This window comes from Bombus huntii, unplaced genomic scaffold (assembly GCF_024542735.1).
Source record: "Bombus huntii isolate Logan2020A unplaced genomic scaffold, iyBomHunt1.1 ctg00000067.1, whole genome shotgun sequence".
NCBI classification, from domain to species: domain Eukaryota; kingdom Metazoa; phylum Arthropoda; class Insecta; order Hymenoptera; family Apidae; genus Bombus; species Bombus huntii.
In genome coordinates, this window is record NW_026099326.1 from 1 (window position 1) to 25,660 (window position 25,660).

The 25,660-nt window shown below is 33.5% G+C and overlaps 1 long non-coding RNA gene across 1 annotated transcript; it reads right to left on the reverse strand.

Annotated features, from left to right (window-relative positions):
• Window positions 1–471: 471 nt before the first annotated feature.
• LOC126876237 (uncharacterized) lies at window positions 472–14,831 on the reverse strand. Its single transcript, XR_007694025.1, has 3 exons — window positions 13,566–14,831; window positions 1,196–1,327; window positions 472–600 (listed from the first exon to the last, which is right to left on the reverse strand). It is a non-coding gene; the product is annotated as an uncharacterized LOC126876237 (long non-coding RNA).
• Window positions 14,832–25,660: the final 10,829 nt, after the last annotated feature.

Consider the following 25,660-nt stretch of genomic DNA (forward strand, 5'->3'; position numbering starts at 1 on the left):
TTGTTGAAAACTGGATGTTAATTCGGATTTTATATTTTCAATAACTTCGCATGAGTATTTTAGTCAAATCTAGCACGAATCGAACAGGTGAAAACAATCTATACGGCGTTCGTGCTGAGGTGGTATGGTGATAGGTGCGTAAGGAACTACTCTTGGTGTTTTTAACGAACAATAGTTTATTTAGAACTAATCAACAATCAGAGTTAACAATTAACAATTAACAATTACATTTAACAGACAACTGGTAACAACTAACAAATAACGATAGACACCGAGAGATCATTCGACGCGTTGCTATGCAAATAGTACCGAGGAGTTTCACATTTAATGGCGTAAGACAGACTGCCTGTGCTTTTGTTTCGGATCGCGCAGATTCTTCCCTTCGTAGCCCATCGATATCCCCCACTAGCGTGCATTCATTAGATGTGCTGGCACGTGTATGCTCTTCCGAGAATTCGGCGGAAGGAGTGTGAAGATATCGATGGTACATTGGGCACGTCGGTGTTGCGCTTTGGCGGCGTCGCGCTTTGCATCCGGAGCCGTTGAAAAGTTCCGTGGCCCGTGCCGCCACAGTGCTTGGCAGGTTTTTATTTTGTTTACCTAGTGGATCGGTATGATAGAGTTCGAGACATGTGGAAAGTACGGCTTCCAGGCAAGCAGGGGCTGATTCAGCGCATTAAAATGAGAAGAAAATTTCGTATAAACGTTTTCGAGTAGACGCTTGCTTTGTGTCGCAGTACTTTCTTACCTATCTTTAGAGAAATTACTCGAATCGACCAGTTCCAGTTTCTACGGAAACGCGAATGCGTCGCGTCATAGATCGTCCATCTTGTTCGAACAGCTTACACGAATTTGTCGAAAATTTTGATCGTCACGTCAACTAACGTTTTATAAGTAAGAGATTTTAAACGTCCCCGTATTTAATAATCGAACGGATTCGGATCCGAAGAGCGTATTGGTCCGGAAATAAGGCCAGCACGATTTATCTATTTTCCAAGAAATCGTTCATCTGTGTAATGTTTAGCATCGCAAAATAAGCTATAAGCGGAACGTATGGTCATATTAGGCATATTATGTTATATAAAATTTTTTTCTTATTTCAGTATTCAGAATCAACCTCTGCCATATTTTCCACCTGTTCTGATTCACCTTGTATAATATAATAACTCTATGATAAGCGCTTAATAATACATACAGTGAACTTGTACAGAGTAACGTTTGCTGACTGTCGGAGGCACATTGTTGCTGTCTATGCAAAGACAAGTGCCCATTTCTTGTCGAAGAACTCCAGTCAATTCTAGCGTTTCACCCACATAAGTTTTCAACGCTGAAACATGAAAATATATAGTCGTTATTTTTTAGCTTTGCCTCTATTTGATCTTCATCTTATCTGCTTACGCGCTTAATAATAGAACTAGGTTTGGTCTACGTAAAAAGTAACTTCTTTTTATTAAGACTCATATTTATTAAGATTTAATAAGATACAATTTATTAAGATACATGTAACGAAAGGCAGGAAGTAGTAACATTTTACGTGAATTTGCATGGATCGAATATGCTGATGTGCTTACGAATAAGAGAGTATTGATCGATAATTATTAAAGCCAATTGTTTGTGACATGGAAATAAGCAAAAGTCATTTTTAAGTTTAAAGATCTTTAGTTTAGTATTGAAATGTGTTTAATGTATTTTATCAAAAGTAGATAAAATAGGAATATTAAAAAGTTGTGTTTTGAAGACAAAATTTGACAAAAATGATGCATATACAAATGCTATCTGTGGTCATTAATATATTTTTTCGTTATCGACAGAACATTTTCCCTTGATTTTATTGACATATTGGATTAATCACTTCTTTAAGTTACTCCTTGTTGAAACAACATCAAAATCGTATATTGTTTCATGCTAAAAAATCTACTAAATCCATTGACAGTGAAACGATATTTCGTATACGGTTCTTACAAGAATTATTATTATTTAAGACTTAGGAAAACGTATATACAGTAGCCACGCACACTGTGCGTATTTCTGGCGCGCGTTTCCGTTCAGTGACAGTACTTCGGCGGACTGGATTGCCGAAGCGAAAGGGTTAAAAATATACGATAAAATCACATGTAGCTCTCTATTTGTCTAGTCGCTTTTGTAGCAATATCACTATGTCCTCTGACATACTTGAGGTTTCTTACAATTCACAAATTAAATGAACAACTGTGCAAGCGAAATCGCTGCTGTAGAATCCCCGCTTCTGTAGAATCAGTCGTATGGATTTCAAAATTTAGTGTGTCGCCGGGATTAGCGTTATCCAAAGTATGCCACAGGAATAGAACATAAAGATATTTCTCAAAATTTGTTATTGCTGGTATGATATTGCTGAAATACAAGGCTGCAGTTTCTTAATGTCGTCAAAACATTCAGTTCTTTTTTGGTCAGTCACTTTTCGCGTGTGTCACGACCGGCATACTTCAAATCCGACGGACTGACGATAGAGATAAAGATGTGGCGGCACTCGGCGACAATGTATATCGCTGATGTGCCTAATGAACCATCAACATCCCAACGGTCCTTCCACCGAAGGTTCTAGAAGAAAGAGCACGTGGCAACGATCGCGGACGCCTAGCAAATGCATGGACGGTGGGGATGTTGAGGGATGACAAAAGAAAGTAATCGGATCCGATCGAAAGTAAAATCATAAGAGTCAGTCTTAGAAAGTCACGCCTAGAGTTCGGAAGTAGATTGTAAAGTGTATTGATGTTAGAAAAAAAATAAAGTTTTCTTTTTTTATTTTTTTACCTCAAATTCCTTTTTTATTTTGTTATTTTACGTGACACGTGCTTTGTATTGCTCTGTCGAATTTGAAAGTTTCTATTACGATAGCGGATGGTGCGAAAGACGCAAGTTTCTAGTATTTTAGAGATGTCTGAACGTCAGCTGCGTGATTATGTAACAAAAAATGGAGATATCCATTGAAATATTTTAACACGCAAGAGATTTCATGTTAAGACAATACACGCAAAGTAAATACACACGAATATAATAGTATATCCCTTTCGATGTCATTCGATTTTTGTGTCATTCATTTTTTCCCCGATATATTTGAGCGATTCGAGATAAACAGGATACACTTCTAAACAATTCCTCTCAAAAGTGGCAGGAATTAATATTTTTTCTACTGAAAACAAATAACTGGAAATATTGAAAATGTAAAAGAATAGGAAGCTTAAAATCCGTTCACTTGTCGATGCAATGAGCAGAACAATACATATTTGCGATAATAAGAAGAATATCTCTAATGATACTGTAGTATCGGGGAGAAGGGCCCAAGAAACGTCGAGCTAACTACAGACAATGTCGCGAGAGCCGAGGCGCTGTCGGCTCCATCAATGCATTACCGGGTCCTTCAAGTAAATAGCCTTGCCGAAAAGACCTACGTGACCCTGGCTACGAGCGTCTGCAGAACACGTGTGCGGTGGGCCTAGCAAAAGACAATAGAGTGCTACAACGGCCAGAGAGTCAGTCGAGAAGCAGAGTGCGAGTTGAGCGGATACGGAGTGTGAGTCGGCGTGCGACGATATTGTAGTCGGTCCTTTTGTTATTGAATATCACTTATTAAAATACACTAAACTTTGAACTCTACCATCATCACTTGTCCTTACTCTAAGAAACCATCAGTTACTACAATACTTTTAATACATCAAAAGGCAAATACTATAAAAAGATTCGACGCGCTCTTTGAATACAGCTACTATCAAGATGTATAAACATTAGTACACATAATTAGCCTAGATCGTGTCGAAGTAGTAAGTACGTATGTACTTTTGACGAATTTTTAAATTCAAAATTCTTTTGAAATCACATTTAAAATACAGTTATTCTTAGAATATGATTTAAAATATAATCTTCTTTCTACTTTTTGCGTAATTTATTACGTAAATCATTACTAAAGAAAGTTACTTTCCAGTTGTGTTACAAAGTAATCCACTTTGTACACAGGTATGTAATAAATTGCCAGAAACTTTGATGAGAACGAACTTTTTATTAAAAAAAAGTGACATCTTTCATGTATGATTTCCTCTTCAATCTAATATTTGCTTGGTAGTAGTATATCAAATATTTTTGAGCTAAAAGTAAGTAATAAATATTCGGTAGGTTTATATGCGGAATGCATAAATAATTGTTATGAGTATTGAAAGTATTACATTTTTCTGTCTAAATCGTTTCGGTTCAATTTGGAAAATCTTATTCTGCGTGTGCAATTAATATCAGCAGCATGTCAACTCTAAAGTTTCATATCACGAAAAGAGTTTATGCAAAAGACGAATAAGAGTTAAGTTTGACATCGAGTAAAGAAAACCCAATTTGAAATTGATCTAACAGTGTTTTTCTAAATTATTTCTAGGTATTGTTCAATTTGTTCTTTTCTAAATATTGTTGGATTTAATTAACGCAGCGTCATATTTACGCTAATATCTGCTTGTTAAGCATAATTTTAATATATAATAACATGATCTATAACTCTTTACAATTTATATTTTATCATGGCATATGTTTTAGAATATTCTCCGGCTTCTTGTAATTTTTATTCATACCTATTCCACGTGTATCATGTTCTCTTTATTAACTTGAAACGTTTTACACGCACAGGTGTACGCGAGTACTATCAATTACACGTACATACAGAACTTCCTCAAGCTAATATTATCAACTCTAGAGCTATTAATAAATGTTCATAAAGGGGATACTTCTTCACGACATGTAGTTTAATAGTTTATTAACACATTGACTGCCACGCGTGTTTTCAAAAAAATCTGCGTCAGGCCACGCGTACAGCAGTACTAAGCGTTCTCTGCTAGGTGCTCCTATCGATATTTTAGTAATGCGAATCGCTCAAGTGATGGTCTCAAGAATGATCTTTCGTTTCGCTTGTTCGCTACATTAAAACCGCTAGCTGTTGTCGAATATAACGAAGGAAAGTGTGGTATAGATTATTCCGATCAAATGGTTTCTTATGCCACCACAATTAGAAAAGGAATCAAATGGTACAGAAAACTTGGCATTCAATTCCTTCTGGGAATTTCTGTTGTAAACGCTTTGACGGTTTACAAAATTGCAACAAGGAAAAATATAAATATTAGAATATTGTTATTCTATAAATTTATTATTATTATGTTATTTTTATTTATTATTATATTATTTTTTATTATTATTATTATTTATTATTATATACTGTTATTTTATAAATTCAGAAAGATAGTTATATCCACTGTATATACTACGTACATATATGTATAAAATATATGATTTTTTAGGAATATCTCTCTACTTTAAACAGTTACTAGCAAAGATACTTTGCAAGTAGCATTCTTATATGTTGGATTACAAGCTATTTCAATTAGCCTTGTAGTGAATATACTGTACAATATTTGTAATTTTAGCGAATGTCGTGATATTGTTCTGTAGGAGTACCAAAACATAGTTATCTTCTATTAGCAAATAAAATTCTATTTTTGATGAAATTTAGTAAAAAATATTAAAGTATCCGAGGAACAATTTCTTTTGCCTGCAAAAGTCACTTTGAGCAGGTGAAATCGAATCCTCAAGATTTTGATTAACTTGTGATGATCCGAGATACAGTAAAACTTTGCATCGCTCTATTGAAAAATATTTGTGCGCTAGGAATAAATCTCGAGTAAATAATGAGTTTACTATTTTAAAGATAAAACGTGTAACAGGCATTACATGTAAGAAATACAATGCGGGCAAAATAACAGCTCACTTAACATTTCTGTTAATTTCTAAATACATAGGATTTTTCACCAGATTTCACGCTTTTATTGGAACAAACAAATGAAAATGAACAATTCCGTGTAACATATTTCGGAGCCATATTGATCTGATATGTCAAACATATACATTGATATCTCGAAAATTAAAAATTATTTTCTAGAGTTGACATGTTGTTTTTCAGGTAAGTAAAATGTTTTTTAATGTATACTATATCTAATTTATTAAGTGTAATTACCAGTTATTTGCCCCACTTTTATAATTTCCTTTGTATATTATATACATTATAATCTAAAACGTATTTGTTCAACGTATTTGTCGTCCAATACCGATGATTTAGTCATAGACCGAATTTCTTTTACCTGTAAGTTCAATATTTTGGCAACTGAGACTAACTTAGAAGGTGTCCGTTTAATTTTTCTTCTACCTTTTCCATAGAAAAATGTCTGAAAGACCAAAACAGAAAAGAGAGAAATGGTCAGAAGAGAACATGAATGGGGCTTCGAAGCTACTCTTCAAAAATAAAATGGCCCAAAGACAGGTCACTGAAGCTTTCAATGTTTCAAAAACGACGAATGTGAAGTCTGGGCACACGTCGAATGCGCAGATCAAGAAAATATTAAGTGTTTTCCATACGATATACATAAAAATCAAATTTGAATAAGAATATGTATACTGACATCTAGAGGACTTTTTAAAACATTATTAACCATTTAGAGCAAAAGATCAAATAATTAAATAATTGATCGGTACTGGACGACAATTTTTCGTTTCCTACAAATTCCGACATTACTATTCTTGCACATTGTCAATTCGTCAATTCGTATTATTGAATTTCATAAAATTAATTTTCCTACTTTTATCAAGTTCCATTTGTGCTATAAAGTCACTTTGTAAATTTTCATTTTTACCAACTCTAGCACAAGGTACTGTGCGACTCTCCCCTGCATCTTATTTTGTATGTGATTCGAAATCCAAATTATTCGATATTTTTCATACCAAACTACGATAAAGATTCTTAACAATTTCTGCAAGATTACCTATACTAGCATTTATGACGTTCCTGTCTCACAAGATCAATAACCAAGCCTTTTCCTCGATTCTTTTTCTCTGATGAAACGTTAAATAGTTTTCTTCCTTCTTTCTGTCCGGATGAATTTTATCTTTTTCGTAGGTCATTGATATCTGGTCGCTTTTTTAAATTACTTTTTCCGTAGTTTTCATGTCGCAATAAAGAGATTAAAAAATGCTGGATCAAAATTCTTAATGCTTTTCTCACCCACTCCGTACTGTTATCTTTCTGTTCATGTTCAAAATAGCGAATAGAGGTACATATAGAGGCGAATACTTCTGTGTTTAGTCTATTGACACCCCCTCCCTCTCGCCCCTTGATAAGGTTGACTCGTGTTAGATTACAATATCAGTTTGCCTAACAATCAGAACTACATGGAATTTTGGTGATATACAGGCTGAGTCTTCAACAGCAAACCACCTGAATAATTCTTTCAATTTTTTGAGACGCAGGGAAATGTTTGAAACAAAAGTTGTTTGGTTTCGAGGAGGCTATTGCGCGATGGAAAAAGTTTTTCTCAGATGGACGCGTTTACGAGTTTTAAAGAACACTTTAATAGGCTTCGTTTTTTTTTAAGTGTAGCCGTGTAGTTTTGAATACCTATTTGTCCCATTGTTGCTCTTTTGAAGACGGATTTAAATATCGCGGTCATTTAAGGTCACTCAAGGTCATAAAACGTAGTAAAATAGTCCAATCGTAATGTGTGTCCAGAACGTAATGTTTCAATATTCCGAAACAAAGGAAAATGGATTTACCATTTTCAAGATAAGCGGCCCGTTTATAAAACACCATTAAACTAGGAGACGCAATCAATTGGAGAAAAGATAAATTTTCTGTGACTACTTATCGTACTCGAATTCGACTCTACATCTTCGTTACTTTGTCGAAATTGCTATGTATAATAATTATTAATTATGAATAACGAAAGAAATCCTTAACCGAAAAATACTTCGTTATTCAGTATTCGTTGTTTAATATAATTATAAAACACCAATCAATAATAACACAGGTACTTCACAGTGAGATATTTGAATTATTCGTCTAATATAAAGAATAAGAATTTTGGAACAAGAAATTAAACGATTAGTACAAACATTCGATAATTGCACGAAAAAGTCCTCTACGTAGTTACACAGCCGTCGTGTCCACTTTGAGAAGGACAGATTTCCCTGAGGTATCGCGGAAATTTGGCGGTCCATTGCGATCAAGCAGTGTAACATGATCCAATATTATCAGTTATCGTTGAGACAATGTATCCGAGTAATCATTCAAAACTGAAAATTGCCTTATTTTAGGCTTTTTAAAATTAAATTTCCACTAACGCATTTGTAGGATTTCCCCGACTAAAATAAGATCAAACATGATATAATATGAATAATATTTAATTATCAATTATTAAGTAAGCAAATATGTTCCAAATTTTATCGTGTTTGGTGTCATTTTAACCAGTAAAACGCAAGAAACATATTAGCAAAAATTTCATTGATCAAAAATCGCAAATAAGAATCTTTCAACTTATCGCCAGCCTTTAACGAGGCTCTCTTTCTCTTTCATTCGCGTTGTCAATTTTGAGGAATAGAGTCTCCATAATTGTAACGTTTCAGTCCCGATTTTTGTGCAATTATCGAATGTAATTATTAAAATTGTATACACGACATATTACAAACATTGAATCGAATTTTCTTCTACAAAACGTTATCGAACACGAAAAAACGAACACGAATAATCGAATCGAAAATTACTAAACGATCGGCTGTTGGATAAGTGTTTACTAAGAATCTGACTAAGTACACTCTCTTAAATGCAAATGACTCATTGAACTTTTTTGATATTAACTTTTTAATGAACGGCAATCCTCGAATAAGATCTTACTCAAACTGATAACATTAACAAAATATTTAAAAAATGTCAAAATCGGCGGTATCTCCTTTTTTTGTAAATATTTACCGGCTATTGAATCCATTGATTCTCGATTGCCTTATCTGTTTGCTTGTGTATATCTTTTATATATACATAGATGGATACACAAATAAGTTTCGTCTATGGCGAGATCAATTTAGCCACCTGAGTAACCAGCTATCTTTCGAATCAACAGATACAATACCGATACAATGATACGACATGCGATGTACATACTCGAAACGTTACAGATTGAATCAATGAATTAATGAATTAATGAAGAGTAGCTGCTAATCATTGGTAGGATACACGCTTGTTAAAGATCGAAGATGTCCCTGAATTAATTAGCTTTGAAATTAAAAGGTTAGGTATGTGGGAGATTTTGCGTTTGAGGAAAATTATTCGAAGATAGCAATATGGTTGATGATACGGAAGTGTAGGGGTAATAGGGTGAATGCAACGAGCAATGTATAATAAACAATTGATAATTGGTAATAATGTATAAATAATTCGTAACGATTAAGAATAGAAGCAGATAGTAATATTTAATTAGAACCCATGTTTTTTGTTTCAACTTCCAATTTATGTTCCTTTGATAGCAAAAACTAAAATAGAATTGATTATAATAAATTTTGAATATAGAGATTGAAAATTGAAATGGTTTATCAATTGGGCTGATTTCAAACTAATCTCGTAAAAAAGTTGTAAAGGGGGAAAATATAGCTTTAAGAAATACGCAATTAGTCGAGTGTTTACGGTACGTGCCAATAACAAGACAAGCTTTTGACTTTTGGAGAAGTCGACTGTAACAAAAATATATTATATTATATTATATTATATATTATATTATATATTATAGCTATAATTTTAGCAGATACTGTTTATCTGTTTCGTTTTGCGTGTTTTAACGTCCTCATGGTGTATCGTATAGTAATTAATGCATCAGATTATATACATATTGGTGTTTGTAGGTAACACGTTATACAGAGTGGAGAAGCAGCATCAAATTGTCACGATTGCAAAATAAAATGAGTGAACGGCTGGTGAACGAGCAAAATACTCGTACAATAACAAGTGAATGTAAAGGGAGCTCTAAATTCCAAGAAATTCCATTTTATCAGCCGAACAAAATGTATAATCTGATAATGTTTTGAGGATAGTAAGTTAGGCAGGCGAAAAAAACAGGTGTTAACGATCAAGTATAACAGATACACAGTAGTAAATATTCAACAATTTTTCAACCGTAATGTATTTATACACAAATCTGCGTACTTTGTATCAAAGTTTCTGTTGAAAATGACAACGTGAGTTCGTGCTCGCCATCCATATGCAGATGCGTTAGTGATAAGAAATAGTAACTAGAGGATGATGCTAGTTACAATCGATAGATTTAATCGATAGGCTTAAGATGCTTTTTTGTTTTTATCCCTAGTTTTTGTAAGCGTGTGCAATAAAGGCTTTTTTTTGGCTCAGAACGGTGTAATAGATTTATCCATTCAATAAAATAATAACTACTCTGATCTTACCTCTGAGTATAGAAATAACAACAGTTTCGATACGTATATTTTTATGTACAGCATGTATAAAAAGTGTCAGGGCGTATAAGTGTCCACTAGCGTGATTTCGGAGGATCGGAGCCTCTGGATCGATTGATTCATGCAAAATTTTGTAAAAATTGACGTTTGCTGGCACCGTATGCTACTTAGCACGAGGATCAAATGAAACTTTACTGGGAAAGTATATTTGGATACCATGATGTGCAAGATATTATTCTTGTATATGTAGGATTTGTATACATTTTAATCAATTTACTTTTTTTAATCAATTTAATCCTCATTTTATCAATAAATCCAATTATTTTGCCATCTATCTCTATTACCGACTATCGAATTGTTCGTTGTTCCAAAAATGTGTTGCGCGCAATACTGGGCACTATTAAATAAATTTTCATTTAAATAATTGTTTAAATGTTAAAAGACAGAAATAAATTATTTGCAATTTCAACAAGTTTACATATATTATTTAAAATAATGAGGTTAATTGTTATTTACAAATTTTATTTTCTATTTATTCTAAAAGAAAGCTAATAAAATCAGAATCTTTGTTTGAAAGTCTTTTTTCACGCAGTAGATAATTCTGTAATAATGTGAAATCACGCTGATTGCTCCATTATGTTTATCACGGGCTATCCCACCTGCTAACGAAAACTTGTTTTCTCGTTGATGTCACATTGCTTACTTTCTACCTGACTGCGAAATATAAACTTGTTGCGAATAATCTCGATGTAAGACCCAATGAAATTTCAACGTCATTTCTCCAAAAAACGGTTCAATTGCGACTCATAGCTTATTTTGAAAAGTTGTCAAGTTGGTCCTCGCGATGAGTAGACGTTTGTAAAACTGTATCATCCAGAGTTGTAGAATTAGGGTGGTCCGGTCAAATAAATGTATTTTTTATATACTCTGTACATATACAGGCTTTTCCAGAATAATTCCATACCGCCAGACAGGATAAGACGTTAAACAAGAAAAAAAACATTTTTCTTTTCTTCAGCTTATTTTTGCGCGTAAACTTTTTGTATTTAAAACTAAAGTTTGAAATAGTTGTAGATACTCTGTCACACTGAACGTATTTCATTGTAAGCTAGCTCAAGCAGAAACAAAGCCTTATACAAGAAAACTTCATCCTCTTCCTTTGACTTACTTTTGCATACAGAAAAATCTGCAGTCTAAGTGTGCTATCCTGAGATTCCTTGATTATACATATCTTTTCTAAATTTTTCGTTTCTGTTAACAAAACTTCCATAAATGATAAAGTGCAGGTATTTCTAAAGGGGAAAAATGTAAAGAAACTAAAATTAACGCCCAAACACCCAAAATTTCAACATTAACCCGCCATATATATATTGTTAAATATGTAAATTCGCACGTTCGTGGGGAGACGCGATCTCGAGGAAGTGCGCCAACGGGAGTCGTAAATTCCCGTTACGATTGACTAATCGACGCCACGAATCGTTCAATCCCTTATTTCTTTTGGGATAATAAGGGTAGTTAACTTGAAGAGAACGCTGCTATTAACAGGTTATTATATATGTCGGAGATGAAAGGAAAACCGGAGCCTTCCCTTTGCAATTTTGAGGAAGCCTTCTAATGCTTTAGCCTAGATTTTATCATAACTGTAATTAAGCAATTGTCATTTGTAATTGTTTGACATTTGTGAAAGCGAAAGTGGGTTCGAGGTGACAACTGGTCGCCGAACGTAGCCACGGTCACGGGATAAACGTTTTGCCTGACGAAGGTGTGGATCGGTTGTATTGTTCTCCCTAGAAATCACATAGAATTGTACTTTAGAGATGCTGATATAATGGGACACACGTTGTATTAGGAATCAATCTCCAGACAGAAACAGGTCGTCCCATATAACGTAATACGTTATAACGTCATCCCATATAACGTAATAAGTTATAACGTCATACCATATAACATAATACGTTATACCGTCATACCATATAACGTATTACGTTATAACGTTATAACGTTATAACGTTATAACATATAACGTAATACGTTATAAAGTTATATCATGTAAAGTAATACGTTATAACGTTATACCATATATCGTTACATATGTCACGACCAGCATACTTCAAATCCGACGGACTGACGATAGAGATAAAGCACTCGGCGACAATGTATATCGCTGAAGTGCCTAATGAACCATCAACATCCCAACGGTCCTTCCACCGAAGGTTCTAGAAGAAAGAGCACGTGGCAACGATCGCGGACGCCTAGCAAATGCATGGACGGTGGGGATGTTGAGGAATGACAAAAGAAAGTAATCGGATCCGATCGAAAGTAAAATCATAAGAGTCAGTCTTAGAAAGTCACGCCTAGAGTTCGGAAGTAGATTGTAAAGTGTATTGATGTTAGAAAAAAAATAAAGTTTTCTTTTTTTATTTTTTACCTCAAATTCCTTTTTTATTCTGTTATTTTACGTGACACATACATCGACACTCTGTGTTACCACAGATTTTATACGAAATAGTGAAATTGGAAATCGAATACTGTATTCAGAGTTAAAATATAATGCTATATGGAAATGAAATAGCACTTCAAAGACTTGATAGATTTCGTTAATAAAATAAAGCAAAATAAATCTTTAATTCACTCACTACGAATTTATGGCATTGATTAAAATCAATGAATGTAGAGTTACTTACGATTAAGGGTACAACTGTTATAAATTAAGAGCATAATTACATTGAATTAATGGGAAAATGTTGTTATAAATTATTGGTATAACTGTTAAGAATTAATGATGTAATTGTTTTAGATTAATGGCTTAAATGTTATATATTAATGGCTTAGAAGGTATAAATGAATAGCTTAAATGTTATAAATTAATAGTTTAAATGTATAAAATAACAGTTTAAATGTTGTACATTATTGGCTTAGATGTTGAAAGTTAATAGCTTAAATGTTATAAATTAATGGCTTAAATGTTATAAATTAATAGTTTAAATGTTATAAATTAATGGCTTAAATGTATAAAATAATAGTTCAAATATTGTAAATTAATGGCTAAGATGTTGTAAATTAATAGCCTAAATGTTATAAATTAATAACTTAAATGTATAAAATAACAGTTCAAATGTTGTAAATTAATGGCTTAGATGTTGTAAATTAATAACTTAAATGTTATAAATTAATAGCTTAAATATTATAAATTAATTTCTCAAGTATTGTAAATTAATGGCTTAGACGTTATAAATTACTAGTTACAATGTTGTTATTTGATATTTTTTTTTATTTACCTTATATTTAAATTCTTCTTGGATGTTCACTGTCCGGAATTTCAGACACGAAAGAGCTCGCGCGCGACTTCCGCGTTCCTTATATATCTTGACAAGGTGTCGAGATGTCAATCAAACGTTAACGATCTCTTGACATAGCAAAGGACGGGTTTTCCATTATAACAAAATCAAATTGAACAATTTCTTAATTTTTATCGTAAATTGGCGCCTTCGACGATTTAATACGGTATCCATTTTTATCATTTTAATAGTTTCTACAAACTAAGACTAAATTCACACCTCCTTGATACTAGTTTTCGACTATCAATTAGTTTGAACAAAAAGGGAAAAGAGCCTAACGGCAGTCGATGACGTTACTGTGAAATATGTTATGGTATTTAAATAATCAGCCAGATAAAATTCATATTAATCATTATATTATATTATCGATATTCGTTCATTTACTCGTGCTAATTACAAAATAAAATGTTCTCTTTTCTTGAATAACACCTACATCACCGTCTGCGATATTTAAATTTCTTATTTAATGCTTATTTAAAAGTCAGGTACCTTTTTAATTCCTCTCAAGGTAAACGAGTAAATTTACTCGTTATAGTTGTAACATAAAATGGCTATTTTCTTCAATACCACTTGCATCGCTGTACGTGATACAAATATTAATTATGTATCGAATAATATGTACCAATTGGCTGTAATCGCGGTTAGGTATTTCTTCGTTTGATCTATCAAAAGATCTATTAGGCTATTAGCGAAACACTTATTGATTCCTCAAAGATGTATCTTAACTTAAATCTTAAAGATTAACTAAATGATTATATTTGATTAGTATTCGACAGTGTCTATCATATTCAGCCATCTTCTTTTATAATTGATACTGCTCGGATCAATTATTTTATAATAAATTGCAGATTATGCCACGGTATATTATAAGATATTTGTCTATAGCTCTTTTTTTCTAATTCATTGATTTTATTATTAGTCTCGTTGGTTTTTCCTGTGAGTATCTGCTGTACGTACATTGGAAATACATAATGGATACGTACATTATATATATATTTTAAAATATAAAAATAAAAAATTAACAATACTATTATAAATATTGCTATTATAATTAATTAATAATAATTTAATTAGATAATTAAATTAAAATAATTTATAAATATTTAACGTAATAAAATAAAATTTTTTAATAAAATTGATAAAAATTGAATTATCTTGTATATAAGTATATATTAATATATAATTATTAATTTTAAATATATTAATTTTAAAATCTTTATACATACATTTAATTTTATAAAAAAATTAAAATATAAATATAAATATTTTAACTTTAAATTGAAAAAAATGTATTATATATAATTAATTATTTATATATAAAAATTAATATAAATTATAAATATTTTATTATCTTGAGATATATAATTAAATTATTATTAATAATAGGTAATATTAATTTATAATTACTTATTTATTTATATATATATATACGTCGGGTTTACATTAGAATTAGGGTTAGGGGCGTGAAACGAATCTTCGTTTGGGTTACACGTTGTCGTTATGCAATAGAGAAGACATTGACTAGTGCAAATACGATTACCATAGAACCGGACAAGTAACCGTGGTTATTAGATATTCGAGAGACTAATGACAATGATCCTAGGTTCAATAACGAATCCGCGGACAACGGGACGGTAGTCGTACGCACTCGCAAAAAATCTAAGTCGGATTCTGTGTTAATATTCGCTGACCGTAAGGAGTTAATCCTTTTTTGTCGATGAGACCGCAAGAGAGAGAGAGACTTTCCGACCCGGTGATACCCCAGAGGAAAAATATGAAGGGGTATGTCTAAGGACACGAAATCATCGGATTCGTCGGGGACATCCTACGTTCGGAAAGTAAGGGAAATTGACGTTGCTGCTAATTGGCCAATCTCCATATCGGTAGTTAGAAAAGGATGCTAGCCGCCCTTGAGGGAGGGTTGCTAGTGGGAGACGTCGTTTGTGGAAAAATAGGTCTCTCCTGTCTTCCCGTAACTGGGACAAAGACTGTGTATCTGTTGAAGGATTTTAGGTAACTAGATATTAGTGTTTATGACGGTCCTCGGGCTAGCCGATCGCGTACTGTGGAGACGCGTCGACATCTGGTAAACATCCTGCCCGGAGAATAGGATCTGCGTGTGGCGAGCTACGGGACAGAAACCGTTGGAATGTTTACTGCCATGTGCCGCTACAAATCTTTCTTTTAAGGAGAGCTATAGGATTACTTAATGCCTTTGTTAGATGGAGAGTTCGTCCCGTTGACCCTGTGACACCAATTACCTCTCAGAGAAAAGACATCGACTCCCGACTGTCGGACGCCAACGCCGCGACGCATCTTAGTCCCCATCAGAGATAAGGCCCCAACCCCGACTTTCGGACTCCTTGGAATCCACACCAAACCCCCCAACATCCCCAAGCCAGGGTGTATATAAGCCGAGACTTCACCCAGCCCGGGGAGTTCTCGTTCTAGTTGCTGTTCTTGTACAACACCCCTTTCTCTGTTCAACGTTATTCTACTGTAAGTGCCAAAGTCATAATAAAGTTCGATAAAAGAAAATTAATAGTTGGGCTACGACTCAGCTTTCTTTTCTCTCGCAACCCAAGTACCAACTTTACGTGACATTTTGGCGATCCGTGCCAGGATCCATCAACTTCAAGAAAACGAAATTACGCATTTCGGCATACGTGCATCATTGACGATTGAGGGATCAGCGGACTTCTGCAGATCAGCTCACTTTACGTGAAAACGACTTCTACGAAAAGCGGACTACGGTCATCACCAAAACTGAAACTGGTCACGAAAAGAAGAATATTCAGGTAAAGAACTGGATTCTTTTAAATATTATCGTACTCGTCGCAGTAGCTTCGCTAGTACAGACTCCAACAACAGTACAATAACCACTATGAGCAAAAAATCAGAAGACACATCTTCTGTTAGCCCTATGGCTACTGGTGTGGATCCAAGTATTCGGGCCATACTAGACGCTATGCAGAAGTAGAACGAAATCAAGTTAAGAAAACTGTTAAAGGAGACTATTAAAGCAGCGACTAGTCGGAGTTATCAGGGTAGTTTAGTTTCTAATAATTTGAACAAAAGCTTGGAGAAAACAGACGTTACTGTAGGAAATGAAGAAATGGTTTTGAAAGAATTTTCAAAAGAATTGCAGTCTAATGTAGAAAATTCTTATGAAAAGAAAGTATCAATTGACACCGCTTCACAGGATTATATTTTCATTAAAACAGACTTAATGTTTGATGTCAATAGCTCAACAGAATACCAGAAAGAGTCTGTGAAACGAAGGAAAGAAGATATTGCAGTATTGTATAATGATTTGTCACCATCTTCGTCACAAGATACTCAAAATTTACAAGAATGGTTTGACAAAAAAAGTAAAAGTTTAGGAGAAGCAGAAAAAGATCATAACAAGAAGGATAATATTTCAATGAGAAATATTTTGGACGGCGATACAAATAAAGAAAACCAAATTGAAACGAAGGAATTAGAAGCAGTTAGTAAATCAACTGCTGAAAATGATACAAAATCAATAGACAACGTTGAACAAAATATATCATTAGAATCCATACAAAAAGCAAGAGATAATGCTTACAATAATGAACATTTGCTTATAGAAGAAGACCAAATGATGACAGCGAAAAATGCGTGTGACACTACAGAATCAAAAACTTCAGCAGATCTTATGTCGAGAAATTTAGATGCTAATACACAAGAGAAGTCTTTAGAGAATAAAGATGACAAGAATCCATCTCCATCTATGTTAGATAGTAGTAAACGGAGCAGTCGTTATAATGTCGCTGCAAAGCCTGCTACTTCGCCAAAATTTGAAGAAATTGTTTATAATCAAACCAGACAATCAAACACAAATAAAATTTTGCGAAGCGCTTTAAAGACGAAATTAATCGAAGACAAGTCTGAAATAATTAATAAACAAAAGGCATCGGAAAATGTAGAAAATAAATTTGCCAAAGAAGAAAAAAGAGGTGTTAAACAAAAATCAATTTCAGATAGTGAAAACGAAACAACTGATACTCGTCAACGAAGGGAAGTTCTTTTAACGAACACAGCTAGTGATAGCAATAGGTATAAATCTGTAGAAAATGATAATGCAGTAACGGGTGTAATAGCAACTGATGAAGCGAAACATAGAGGCAGACCTAGGAGATCGGATAAAGTCGAAGTTAAAAAAGATGAAGATACAAGGAAGATCCTACAAAATGAGAAGGGTGGATTAGAAGAACAAAGAAAACTCGAAGAAGATACAAAAGAAGAAACTACAGAGACAGAAGTCAATTCAAAAGGTATATTCAATAATAAGTGCGATTTACTTGATACCGAAAGAGCTATTGAAATTAATGATACGGTTCAAGATATTAAATTTACTGAAGGTAGAAGCCGCACTCGAAATGATATGGAAGATGTAGTAGAAGATTCACAAGAATTATCTAATAAAAGTAAGTTATCAGAAATAAGGATTGCACTTAACAAAATTGAATATACAAAAACTATTTTACGGAATAAAAAGAATTCATTAGAAAGAGAAAGAGGAGTAAGGGAAAAGAAGAAAATGTACAGACAGAAATTATTTCAAAAAATATATCAGATGATAAATGTGATTTGCTTTAGAAAAAAAAAAAAAAAATATTATCCACAAACTACATTAGGAATTTATCTATTTTAGTGAGGAGAAAGAGAAAGGATAGAGGAGTTGATCAATAGACTGTGGCTTTTGAAGCGTTTATGAAAAACTTACAATTTTAATAAAATATTCAATGTAAAGTCTTTGTTATAATATTCAAATAAATAGATGAAAAAAAAACTGAATTTGCATAATTACTCATGGCTTATTGATCAATCATGCGACTCGTTCAGAGGTAACTCGAGTTGTAAAGGCGACAATTTATTAAAAATGGTATATCTGACGTACGATGCATTTGCTCATGTTAAACTATTTAAATAAGTATAAAAATCACGCGAAAAAAAATCTACTGAAAATAATGTTGAACTAGTTAATAATAATAAATCATATAGTGAAACACAAACCTTAAATCAAGATTTTAAGTTCAAAAAAAAAAAAAAAAGAAAAAAAAAGAAGAAAGAAGTTGATAAAATGACAGCAACATGTAGCAGCAGGCGAGAGAAAATAAGCCAAATTTCTAAAAGAAGAAACGATGCTCAAGAACTCGAAATTTCTCGAGTGGATATGCTAAACAACGAATTTAATGAACAGTTGAAAGAACGTGAAACAGCAATAGAAGACTTACATCAAATGTTAAAGCATCAATCGGAAATTCATAAAGTTACCTTAAATGAAGCAAGTTTGAAAATAGGAGAACTCTCTGATAAAATTAAATGTTTTAAAGGAAAAGATAGCCAGATACCGAAAAGTAATGAATTACTCGAAGAAGAACAGAATAAATGGAGAAGTTTAGAAAAAATGATTACAGAAAAACTTGAAGAAGAAAAATCCCGTTAGGAAACAGCTGAAGACGAAGTGAGAAAGCTTTCCAAATATAACGAGCAACTTCTAAAAGATTATCAAGAAATCCATAAAAAAAAAAAAAAAAAAAAAAAAGAGAGAGAGAAAGGAAATACGCTGAGGTTGTTCATCATAATCACAGGTAAAGAATTAAACATGTACCTCAACTGAAAGATAAAGTCAATCGACAGGATTTATATGCGAAGAACATAAGAACACAATATATAGAACAGCACAAGATGATCGAAAAATTGAGAGCAAAAGGAAAACGTGTGCATAATAAAGGTAAAGAGAACACATAATGTATCTCCACCAGGGGCGCATGATCCAAAATTAAATAATAAAATAAAAGGTTTTGTTACTGAAAAGTTAGAGAGATTTCATGACAACAAAAGCATTGCCTGTGCAGAGTGCAGTGTATCAATGTGCACTAAAAATGCAAGCAACGTGACGATTACTTTTAGAACACCACAAGCACCACGAAAACACAATCAAGACCAAACAAGATCAAGTTCAAAAGTGAAGTTACGCGAGCTTATTACTGCTAACGACCAAAAATTGAATTACGATCCCGAGCATCAACTCGCTGATTTTCAAGTAGAATGTTCCGACAAAGACAGGACGACACAAGAGTTCGAGAAGCATATAGAGGACATGAAGGAGGAAGTGCAAAAATTAGAATTGCAATTCGACGAGTTACAAAAAAAAAACACACACACGCACGTAAAAAGAGTTCAATCTTTTGGAATACAAATTGAAGAACTAACAATAAAATTAGAAGAAATAACATAAGTCACAAATATGAAGTTGACTTGCTGGAACAAAAAAAAAAGGCCAAACTTAATTCATGTGTTAGTAATTCAATGGAGGAACGTGAAGCTGGAGCTAAAGATGCAAAAGAGATAAAATGTAGTTCTTGAACCACAAGGACAAATAATCTGCCCTTCAATGTGAACTAGACGAACTAAAGGGTGAATATGAAAAAGTGGGTGATTTTGGATATAAATATGAAGAAGAAACTAATAAATTGAAACTGGATTTTAGTAAAGTAAAAGATATGAACGAACAAAATAATTTTCTTAGAAAAGAACTGGAAAACGTTCAAAAACTTTCCAAAGATGTTAATAATCGCTTACTAGAGGCGAACCAAGAATTAAAAGATTCACATAGAAAACACACTCTTATTTGAAAATTGAAAAAAAAGAAAAAAAAACATCAGGAAGAATTAGGTGATATAATAAAACTTCATGATGAAGAAAAATATAAACTGATACAGCATTGGTGTTCTGTAGAATGTCAAACTGCCATAAAGGGTTACATTGATGGAAAAGTGCAGTAAATATTTAAATAACAATCCATGACTTCTTAAGTAATTGTAACAATCTTGATGTTTTACTATGGAACAACTACATGAAGTGCACAGTGACATTAATAAAGTAGAATCATCGATAAAAGTAGATGTATCTTCTTCATTAATATCAGAATCAACGACTGATATTATAATGAATGTGCATGATATTCCAGAAAATCAAAAAAAAAAAAAAATAAGTCACAGGAATGTACAGATAATACAATTCAAGATGGTTTAGTAGTAAATAAATGTGATGTAACAGATTTAAATAAAAACAAAAAAAAATTTTTAAAGTAAGGAAAGTAGTGAGACAGAGAGCATAAAGAACGCTGCGATTAATGAAGTAGAACAAGAAATAATAAATAAGGACCCACAAATTGATGATCAATATAAAAAAAAAAAAAAAAGATGAGAAATTTCAAGAAGAGCAAGCAGAGAATACAACTGAGATTGGAGATCATTCAAGATATGCAGGTGACACATCTTTAGATAAAGAAAGTACGAACGATGTTGAAATATTTAATACAAATGAGGGTGAACAAAACATTGAGAAACACAACGTTTGTACAGTGTTAAATATAGATACAGTTAGTGTTACTAATGCTCAGTGTCAAGCATTAATTAAAACACTTGGTGAAACTTTTGATGATAAAGCCCAAACATTGCATCTCACGGATACAGACACAGATTTGTCTAAACTAGTTGATAGTAGTTCAGAAGTAATGGTACTGACTGTAGAAACTACTATATATTAATGATATGAATGAAAGTACGGAAAAAAATATTGTTTTAACTGTACATGAAAAGGATACTGTTGTAAATTCCAATGAAGAAAAAAAAATGTTTCTGCAGAACAAAAAGGAATGAAGAACGCTGAAATTGTAAATGAAGAATTTAATTCGATAGGTTAAGCACGAGAAAGTGATGGAACAATTATAGAAGTAATTTCAACAGAAATTGTGGCTCAAGAAGTTTCTGAAAATTGTAGCCAGAAATACAATTATGACATATTAAATCATACAAAGACAAGAAACGATTCTATAACTCCTATTACCTCAGGAGTAATTAGTGATCTAGAAACTGCAGATGACATTGATATTAAAGAAAAGAATAACAAGAAACAACAAATGGAAATGGCAAGATTGATCTTTTGATAGTTCACATAAAATTAATGTAGAAAAGAAAATTATTCATAATAAAATTGTCGTACTTATACATGTTGCTAATACAGAAGGAAGGAATAAATCTATAAGTGAAGCAGATAAAGTGCGCATAACTAACAAAAGAAGTGTCATTCAGGATATCTTTGATGATTGGGGCATTGAAAATGCAGAAGATGACAGTCAGTCGGTATCTAAAGCTCCAGATACTGTGGAAATTGAATTGAAAAGTTTACTAAATGACACAAAAACACGAACTATAGAGGAAAGCACAGTTGTACTGGTTGAAGAAGAAATTACATGCATGGAAAAAGAACCAGTTGTAGATGCTGAAAAGGCTTTAGAAGTTGCTAAACAAAACAAAGAAATGCAAGTATCAAAGGAACAACTGGATAACAATCAAACTATAAAGAAACAACAAGATAGTATAAAACCATTACTCAAAGACCACTAACTCATTCTATATCACAGGCTGTTAGAAAGTCTACAAAAGATTCAACACGTGATACTGCGGCATTTCGTCAAACTTAGCAAACTATCCCTATTAATCGTAGTCGAAATTTAACCAGCCAACAACCTTCACAGGTTGAAATAGCAAAAGCATATACCACGACGAAGAAGAACAAGTACAAGTCGAACCAGTCAGAGTCCAATTCCATCGCTCCATACTGAGGAAACACCAAGATTTTGGAGGACCAAAATCAATCTAAAGAGGGGGGTATGTGACATCAATCACATCTCAACCTACATCAGTGATAATACATCGACACCCGACCTTCGGACACTTTTGGACACATCACCACCTTATTATCATAGAATACACCAAGGCTGTGACGCACCTCCGTCCACATCAGAGATAGGATATGGACCCCCGACCTTCGGACACTTTTCTACATCATAACCTACACCTAGCCCCTCAACATCCTAAAACCAAAACGTATATAAACCGAGACTTCACCCAGCTCGGGCAGTTCTTGTTCCTCTTCTAGTTGCTGTACTCATACAACCCCTATTCTCCGGTTCGGTGTTATTTTGTAAGTGTTTATAATAAAATTTTATAAAGGAAAATAAGTAGTTGGGTTACGACTCAGCCTTCTTACTACCACCCAAGTACCAACTTTACGTGACAGGAGCCGCCTCGGACCTAAGACTGATAATATAGGACTTGGGTTAAGTAGTAGAAAGGTAGTCGCGATACACTATGTGGTTTTTAATAGTTCTTACACACGGTGTGTACGCGAACCTTTCCCACCAAACTAGATTAAGAGTGGGGCCGCTCCACTGGGATACGTCGCAAGAGAGGGTAGGAGATCCGACCGGCCTTGGATACAGTGTCCGGCCGTGGGAGGGAGGAATCCGTCTTCAATGTCTCTGCCATGTACATAGCTTTGTTTCCCCCTCCTTCCATTGTGTCTAAGGTATGAGCCTGCTAGGTAAGCCTTACTGATGAGTCCACTAGCAGGCTCTGGACGAAACACACTTTTTTTCTTCTTTTTCTCCGTCTTCCTTCATATATCCGTGATAATTGTAGGCTGCTGGCTGTAGATGTCGCTTGCCGGGGTGTAGTACTGCTGTATTTCCTTCTTATTTAGATGTCGTGGAAGAAACATCGGACTTTGGAAAAGTACGAGGCGCCGGGATTTGAACCCGGGATCCGAACGTTTGTACTCTATGGCGCTAACCACTGCGCTGCCGTCGTCCGACACTAGTTGGTTTCGAGTGGTGGGATTTGCGTTCTCGTGTGCCGCCACGAGAGGAAATCTCAGTGTGGGTGTGCTTTCTGAACAAAGAACGCGGATTCGTTGTTCACACTTTTCGTTAGGAAAGTGAGGGTGCCCATTGATTATAGCCAACGTTAATGAACGAAGATAGGAGGAGGAAGCCTCCTACCAACGTGGCTCGTGGGTGACATTGTTTATTGGAAAAATAACTACCCGCTTTCTCCGTTATTTGTAAGAGTGCGCAATAAACCTAAGTATTGTTCTAAGGACCATCCATAAACCGAAAACACTTACAGGGTTAGAGATTCCTTCAAGCTATTAAGATTACGTCAAAGGATTCAGTTTATAGTATATAGTATGTAGTAGATCAGTATATAGTATAAAGCTTCAGACGGCGCACGGACCATCGTACGCGCCGTAACATAGAGAGTTATAAGAATATACATAAAATATAATTAAACATCGCAAAAGTAACTTAATTAGAAATGACTAGAATGTACGATGTATAATATAATGAATTCAAATTGTCTAAAAAATATTACAAATTTATAGAGATTTTACTATAAAATGCTTTTAACAGAAGCTGATACAGTTATATAGCATTTTCAAGCATTTACGAACATTAATGTACGAATTTGAAATTAGCAATATTGAAGCGCGGTACTCGGAAAGACGAATGTACATGGATAATTGTATGCACTAATCAACGATACGGTTATAATTGCATGCTTGATAGAAAAATATCATCGTAAAATTGATATGATTTCATGGAAACGCGTCTAACTTGGTATCTCGAAAGTATCTTAAGCAAACTAATTAGCGTGCCTGTTATGTTTTTTAAAATGTAAATTAACATGTAACAAAGAAACCTTCATCAATTTGATTCGCTTCAAACTGCGCAAATAAGTAGTATAAATAATATTTGTGATAGATTTGGCATCAATTCCATGTTTCCTTTGATATTTGCCTTTAGAAAGTCCAATTCGTTTCACGATTATACAAATTACTAAAAAAATGTCTATATTAGTAATTTATTTATTTTGCATTAATCGTGACATGTTAGTTGCATTATGTTATATGTAAACTACCACAGAGGAAAAATGATAATCTTTCAGTTATTAGTTTTCTGATTTTAATGTCATTTTATGAGTACTTTAACACGAGGTACTTGTAAATGAAAACAACCAATTAGGTCTAAAAACATAAGCCTGTTACCAAGACTCTTATTAAATTGAACAAGCTTTTCAAAAATCGAACGTGTATATTAACGCGAACTTATTATTTGACTGATTTGACTGATTTGACTGACATCCGAAATTGGTGAGATCATATGAAATTTTGCTTTTCGCGGTTCGGTGTATAAGAACGCGTCACCGATTGCTCAACTTTCGATATAAAAAGCGGATCAAGTCTACCGGATTATCCTACAGACACGCATTAATTCGTAAGAGTTAGTCATCATCTGGATAATAATTATCTGAAGAAACTTTCAACGTGAAAATATAAAATTTTCATTGATTACATATTGCGTTCGCCATAATTGAAAAAATGGTAAACCTTCGATCTCATCTTTCTAATACACATTTTCTTTACCTCGTGATAAATAAATTCTTGGAAATTTAGGAAAATTTTCAGTGATCATTTTAAGGAATTTGACAAATTTCCAATAAGACTATGTAACACCGTTAGGTAAAAGTGATTCAAATGTAGTAGCGATTTTAAACGAGAAATCTATAAAGGTGTCATTAGAAATTCTAAGACTGTCTCTGCATCTTTATCTTAGGTATTACGCCAATAGTTTTCATTACCGTGATGTAATATTTATCATGCTTATTTTGTACGTAAAACGAATCGTTGGAATATTCCCGCAGCTAACGAAGCATTTCCCAAAAGTTAAACCGAAGAAATTAACGCGAATAGTTAAGTGAAATTTTTCCATTAACTTGCTGACCAACCGGCAAATAAAAAATCATAAAAATTGTTTCAATGTGTTGAGGTCACGCATAACTTCTTTTTTCATTGACGATTACCAAACAGGTAAAATTTCGAAATTGTACGAAGGCCACGTGACCAGATCGTATTGGAATTTGAAGTGCATGGAAAAAGACAACTCGAAGTACAAACCTTGAGCTGTACTACTCGAAGTACAAACGTGAACTAATGGATGCAGAAAAGCAATTAACGCCAAACATCCGAACAGCATCTTGGAGCCCGTCATTGTTCTGAAATAAAAGAAGTGACGAATTAAAAAGACGCAGGACTAATAATAATAAAGGAAACTTAGTTCGTATTATAAATTGAATTTACATCAGAAAAGAAGCACGATC